Below are 7,421 nucleotides of genomic sequence, written 5' to 3'. Positions count from 1 at the left end.
TTCAAGGTCACCTCTGGCTACATAGTGATTTGAGGCCAACCTGGGCTACATGAGCTTCTGCTTCTAAAGAACCAAAACCAAATCAAAACAAAAAAACCCCACCTGTTAAATTAACAACAAAAAAAAAAAATTAAGAAAAACAAAATCCAAAAACCAGGCTGGGAACAATGCTCCGTGGTTAAAGGTGCTTGTCTCCAAAGCCTGCAGACCCAGGTTTAGTTCTCCAGTACCCATGTAAAGTCAGATACATAAAGTGACACATGTGTCTGGAGTTTGTAGTGGCAAGAGGGCCTGGCATGCCCATTTTCTCTCTTTCATAAATAAAAATATAATCCCCCCCAAATACATTAAATTTTAAAAAATGAAGTAAGGCCAGAGAGATGGCTTAGTGGTTAGGGTGCTTGCCTGCGAAGCCTAAGGACCCATGTTCGACTTCAGATCCCACGTTAGCCAGACGCACAAAGGTGAGGCAAGTGCAAGGTCACACATGCCCACTAGGTGGCGCAAGCGTCTGGAGTTCGATTGCAGTGGCTGAGGCCCTGAACTGCCAATTCTCTCCCCATCTCTCTCTCTCTTAAAAAAAAAATGAAGACAGACAAAATGCAGACATTGGAACAAAAACATTACTGAACAGTAAAAGAGAAGAAACAAAACAGGATCCAGACATAAAATGCTATCCATTTCTTTTATATGACTCATAAAATACATAGTCTTCAAAGATGTCTAAAATCTGTGCCAGAAGTAGTTTAGGTTAAAACTTTACAGATGACCTGGCATGATGTGCTGAGCTTGCTTTAAAGTGCTCCACACACTCCTTCATGCAAATAAACTCAGGTAGGGGACAGAGCCAATACGATAAGAAGAAGACTGACCATGTTGAAGCCACTCATGAGGCATCTGTTACTATTTATTTATGTGTCTCGGGGACACAGACAGAAGGGCGACAGAGGTAAGATCACCTGATGTTCTCCTCTGGCCTCTGCATGCATGTACATGGAACGCATGCATCTGCACACATGTCACACACACACACAGAAAACCAAGCAGAAATAAAAACAAAAGATTCTATGGGCTGGAGAGATGGCTTAGCGGTTAAGCGCTTGCCTGTGAAGCCTAAGGACCCCGGTTCGAGGCTCGGTTCCCCAGGACCCACGTTAGCCAGATGCACAAGGGGGCGCATGCGTCTGGAGTTCGTTTGCAGAGGCTGGAAGCCCTGGCGCACCCATTCTCTCTCTCTCCCTCTATCTGTCTTTCTCTCTGTGTCTGTCGCTCTAAAATAAATAAATAATTAATTTAAAAAAAAAAGATTCAAAATCATATGTCAGGGTCCACACCAACTAAAGGATGACATCATTGTAACTTGGTTAAGTCTGTAAAGGTTCTTTTCCAATAGGGTCACACAAGACATGCACTTGAGGGAGGGCGTGATTCAACCCAGCAAAGGACACAGGCGCAGCAGGAAGCCCTCCACTGGGCTCTTACTGAGGCTCTGTCTAGTAGTAGGCAGTCTATGGCAACACAGGTCTACAATGACCAGACCTGACCACGGTGCATCCATCACTCACTGGCTGTCTTCATCTCTCTAGGACTGAAACAAGGCCTCTCAGAGACTGTTCCCACTTAGCAGCCTTGTCTGTTAGATGACCCATCTGGGACTTTCCCATCCTATCCAGGTTCCAAGCAGAAAGTTCTTGGGCATGATCCGAACAAGTATTTACTAAGTGAGTTTTAAGGGGTTGGAGAGATTGCTGGAGTGGTTAAGGCACTTGCCTGCAAAGCCAAAGGACCTAGGTTCAATTCCCCAGGACCCATGTAAGCCAGATGCACAAGATGGCACATGTGTCTGGAGTTTGTTAACAGTGGGTTGAGGCCCTGGTGCATCCATTCTCTCTCTCCTTCTAACTCTGTCTCTCTCAAATATTTTACTTTAAAAAATGAGTTTTAAAAAGAAAAGGTTAGGGCTGGAGAGATGGCTTAGCAGTTAAGCGCTTGCCTGTGAAGCCTAAGGACCCCGGTTCGAGGCTCGGTTCCCCAGGTCCCACGTTAGCCAGATGCACAAGGGGGCGCACGCGTCTGGAGTTCGTTTGCAGAGGCTGGAAGCCCTGGCGCGCCCATTCTCTCTCTCTCCCTCTATCTGTCTTTCTCTCTGTGTCTGTCGCTCTCAAATAAATAAATAAATAATGAACAAAAAAAATTAAAAAAAAAAGAAAAGGTTAATTTCTTACTCTTTATTTTATTTTAATTAACTAATTAATTAATTAACTTACTTATTTTGGTTTTTTGAGGCAGGGTCTCACTCTAGTCCAGGCTGACTTGAATTGACTATGTAGTCTCAGGGTGGCCTTGAGCTCATGGCGGTCCTCCTACCTTTGCCTCCCAAGTGCTGGGATTAAAGGCATGTGTCACCATGCCCAGCTTTTATTTTATGTTTTTGAGGCAAGCCCAAAAGACTGGCTTTTTTTTCTTTTTAAATGAGAGAGCAAGAGTGAGAACATGAGAGAGAGAGAGAGAGAGAGAGAGAGAGAGAATTGGCATGCCAGGGCCTCCAGCCACTGTAATCAAACTCCAGATGCGTGTGCCATCTTGTGTGCATGTACAACCTTGTGCATACACCACCTTGGCTTATGTGGGATCTGGGGAGCCGACCCTGGGTCCTTAGGCTTCGCAGGCAAACATCTTAACCACTGAGCCGTCTCTTCAGCCCAATTTCTTACTCTTTGACAGTGGCATGCACACTACTTTTAGTATTTCTCTTCTGTGCTGGCTGCCAAAGTAATTTTAGAGTCCACAGTTGAGTTGACCCAGAAATAATACCTTCTCTGAAATTTCCTCTGAACTGTTATTCTCTGTGACTCTGATTTAACATTATATTGTGCAGTTTCTGCCTTTCACTCTTACTCTGACCTTTGGCCAAAAGCAATAAAAATCTGTCGTGTGTGTGTGTGTGTAAAATACACAAATAGAAATGACTTAAAGCATATAATGATAGTATAGATATATATGTAATCTATAAATCATTCCAGTAAAATCACATGTCTGATAACTGCTATGTATTTGCAGATGATCACTTGAAGCCCTTTGGGAAGAAAGTACCGACTCCTTACGTATGGGCCATTGGCTGTCGCTTACCTTGCAGGGGCTGGCAGCAGAGGTCCCAGGAGGGCCTGGACTTTGAGGCCATTTCCTCACACCTCCTCGCGTGTCGTCCTCCATCTGTATTTCAGTGCCGACCAACGGGAGTGACTTTGGACTCGCCTTCTCATCTCATTCCTGTCGGGAGGGTGGCGAGCAGGAGTGGGCAGCCTCTGGGGTGTTGCGGAGGATGGGAAGAGGCGGGCATGAAGAGGGTACTGCTGGGGCAGCCAGAGAGGACTTTGGATGCTGGCCTGAGGAACTTGGATTTGAACCCCTGTAGCTCTCTGGACAAAAAGGAAGTTAGCGAGGCCTGAATGAAACGTGTGTAAGCCCAACAGACTGGCCTTTTTTTTTTTTTTAAGTGAGAGAGCCACAATGAGAGAGTGAGAGAGAGAGAATTGGCATGCCAGGGCCTCAGCCACTACAATCAAACTCCAGAGGCATGCGCCACCTTGTGTGCGTGTTCGACCTTACACCCTTGCATCACTTTGCGCGTCTGGCTTATGTGGGGCCTGGAGAGTCGAACATTGGTCCTTAGGCTTCACAGGCAAGCGCCTTAACCGCTAAACCATCTCTCCAGCCTGAGCGATTCACTCTTACCTGGCTGTGGGCACTTCCATTTTCCTTCTCAAAATCGAGATTTTTTCAAGAGTCTCAGCTTTACAGTAAAGTGAGTCACAGAATTGCTTTACAAGTTCAGTGTCCTCCTGCGGTGTAGTTAATATACTGTAGAAAGTTGCAGAGCGTGGGACCTGGATGAGAGGATGGACTCCCTTTTATTAAAGTGCAGGGAGCAGGAAGAATAGAGACTCCAGTCCATTGAGGATCAGCTAGTCTCAGGCTTGGCAGCGTGCAATAGACTTCAGTGTACCATTAGAAAAGATGGCCCCAGGTCCTCAGAACCTTTATAAGTGGGTTGAAAGGACTCTTCCTGATACCTGGCCACAACTGCTCCTGATCCACCAGAGAGCCAGGCTGTTTCTTTTAAAAGGGTATCCATTAAAAAAGATATTCTGAGGTGAGCTCTTTGTTTCTTTTGTTCGTTTGGCTCAGCGTTTGATCTTCCCAGCTAGTTAAAGTTGTTTTTAGCTCTAGCCACAATTGATTTGTGTCTGTCCCTGGTATGCCCTGTTCCCAGTGGAGGCGAAACAGCAGAGCCACCTTGCAGTGTTGGACTCAGCTGTTAAAACTCCTGGAAACCTCCGGGAACACATTCAGTAGTTGCTGCTGTCTTTTGCTTCTAATCTCTTGGGTGTTTTCTTTCTTCCAGTGAAATTGGTTTCTCCATGATATGTATGTGTGTGTGTGTGTGTGTGTGTGTGTGTGTATTTTTTTTTTTTTAGGTAAGTTCTTGCTGTAAACCAGGCTGACCTGGAATTCACTATGTAGTCTCAGGGTGGCCTCAAACTCAAAGTGATCTTCCTACCTCTCTGCCTCCCAAGTGCTGGGCTTAAAGGTGTGCACCACCACACCTGGCTTATTTTATTTATTTATTTGAGAGAGAGAGGAGACAGGCAGATAGAGAGAATGGACACAGCAGGGCCTCCTGCTGCTGCAAATGAACTCCAGACACATGCACCACTTTCTGCATCTGGATTTACGTGGTTCCTAGGGAATTGGACCTGGGTCATCAGGCTTTGCAAGCAAGCACCTTTAACTGCTGAGCCATCTCTCCAGCCCATCCGTGATTCTTTTGTAAAAAATGTGTTCACATTATGAAATTAATGACTTATTTTGTGTCTCCTTTTCTCCAAGGTTAGAGGGGAGAAAGATTCTGGATAGGAACTAGAGAGGTAGCTCAGTTGGTAGAGTGCTTGCCTAGCAATGCACAGAGCCCTGGGTTTGATCCCCAGCACTGGACAAAACTGGATAAAGATGGTGCACCCCTGTAATCCTAGTGCCTGGGAGTCAGAAACAGGAGAGTCAGAGGCTCAAAGGCATTCTCAGCTACCTGGCGATTTGAGATCAACCTGGGATAAATGAGACTTTGCCTCAAAAACAAAGCAGAACAGAGCCAGGTGTGGGAGTTGACACTGTAATCCCAGCACTCAGGAGGCTGAGGTAGGAGGAGCATTGTGAGTTCAAGGCCATCCTAAGCTACAGCGTCAGTTCCACCAGGCGAAGGAAGGTGGCAGTGATGACTTAAGGGAGATCAGGGATTCCCAGGCTCCCTTGGGCCAAGCAACCCTGACACCAGGGCTTCATGCTGTGGACTGATCCTCTGAGCCTAGGTTCCATCATCCTCAGCTTTAAGAAACCCACTGCATTATTTTCTTTTCAGGTACACACACACACACACACACACACACACACACACACACACACACCACACACACTTCAGGAAGGAAAGGTTTATTTTGGCTCACCATTTAAGGGTATCTAACCCATCTTGGCAGAGAAGATGAGGTCGCAGCTGGTCACATTCCCATTATAGCCAGGAAGCAGAGTGTGGACAGGAAGTGAGGCCGGCCTATAAAAACCTTAATGTCAGGGCTGGAGAGATGGCTTAGCGGTTAAGGCACTTGCCTGTAAAGCCTAGCGACCCGGGTTTGATTCTCCAGTTACCCACCTAAAGCCAGATGCACATGCATCTGGAGTTTGTTTGCAGCAGCTAGAGGCCCTGGCGTGCCCATTCTCATTCCCTCTCTCTCCTTGCAAATAAATAAATAAAAATATATTAAAAAAAACCCTCAACACCTGTCCCCAGTGACCCACTTCCTCCCGTAAGGCTCTAAGTCCTAAAGGTGGGAACCAAGTGTTGAAACACATGAGCCTATGGGAGACATTCCACATTGAAACCATAAGCCCACCAATCCAACTATGACTTGGAGTGGCAAGTGACATCTGTTTGTGCCTCTCTGGTCTCTATCGCAAGTGCTTTCTGGTGTTCTGAAGGGTTTCGCAGGCTCTCGGCAGGTGGCCCTATAGCCCTGGTCTGCAGACCCTGGCTGCCCTCCCTTAGCCTGCTCAAATAACAGCTGTTATAACACACTGCCCTTGTGTCCTGCGGGGCAGTTTAGAAATACAAGATAACAGAGCCACACCCTTTTCCGTTTCGTGCCAGCTCTTAAGGGACTTCCTGTGCCACTTGGACAATCACTCTTGAGAAGCAGGTGTCCCCGGGTGGGGTGAACAACACCAGGGAACATCTGGAGGGTTTACAGGCAACACTTAACAAAATGTTAACAGCCCTGAATCAATCCGAATGCGTGTCAGAGAAACGTAACAAGCACATAAAACCCGAGACACACTCTCTCGCAAAAGTCGCCGTGTATTGCTTAATGACAGGGCCGCACTCTGAGGACACAGATGATTTCGCCATTGCGCAAACATCACAGAGCACACTTATATAAGGAGGTCATTAGGAGAGAGAATCTCTGGGGACCTCTGTCGTATATTCAGTCCATTGTTGACCCAAACATCTTTACGAGGTGTGTGGCTGTAATCCAAGTTCCGTGAGTCTCATGTTAAATCTATTCAGTCGGCCAATGCAGGAGGCAGCCCAGGAGTGTGGAGAAAAGTTGGAAAGTGAGCTTGGGGTTGCAGTTTCTGAGGGACAGGGTTTGGGGGCACTTCTCCCCCGCCCCTCATCCTTCTCCCCTCTTTCCCCTCTTTTTCTTCTTCCTTTCCCACTTTTTCTGTTTCTGTTTTGGTCCTGTGGGTGTCTATGTGCGGTGGTGTGCATGCACATGTATGTATGGGTCATATGTGTATATGGGTGCTCATGCGTGTGTGTGTTCAGGTCAGAGGTTGACATTGAGTTTCCTTCTCCACCTTAGTTAAATTTTTTTTTTTTTAATTTATTTAAGCTGGGCATGATGGTGCACGCCTTTAATCCCAGCACTTGGGAGGCAGGGGCAGGAGAATCACCATGAGTTTGAGGCCCCCTGAGACTCCATAGTGAATTCCAGGCCAGCCTGGACCAGAGTGAGACCCTACTTTGAAAGGCCAAAAATAAATAAGTAAAAAAATAAGATTTTATTTATTTATCCATTTTGAGAAGAGAGAGAGAAGCAAATGGAGGGGGGGGGGAGACGGAATGAGAATGGGCACACCAGGGCATTCAGCCACTGCAAATGCACTCCAGATGCATGCACCCACTTGTGCATCTGGTTTGCATGAGTCCTGGGGAATCAAACCTGGGTCCTTGGGCTTTGTAGGCAAATGCCTTAACTGCTAAGCCATGCCTTCAACCCTCCACCTTATTTTTTATAATTAATTTATTTTTTTAGTAACAACTTCCATGATTGTAAACAATACCCCATGGTAATGCCCTCCCTCTCTCC

Source organism: Jaculus jaculus, chromosome 10, assembly GCF_020740685.1.
Source record: "Jaculus jaculus isolate mJacJac1 chromosome 10, mJacJac1.mat.Y.cur, whole genome shotgun sequence".
NCBI classification, from domain to species: domain Eukaryota; kingdom Metazoa; phylum Chordata; class Mammalia; order Rodentia; family Dipodidae; genus Jaculus; species Jaculus jaculus.
The sequence above is the reverse complement of the archived record's forward strand: the minus strand, read 5'-3'. Positions refer to the sequence as shown.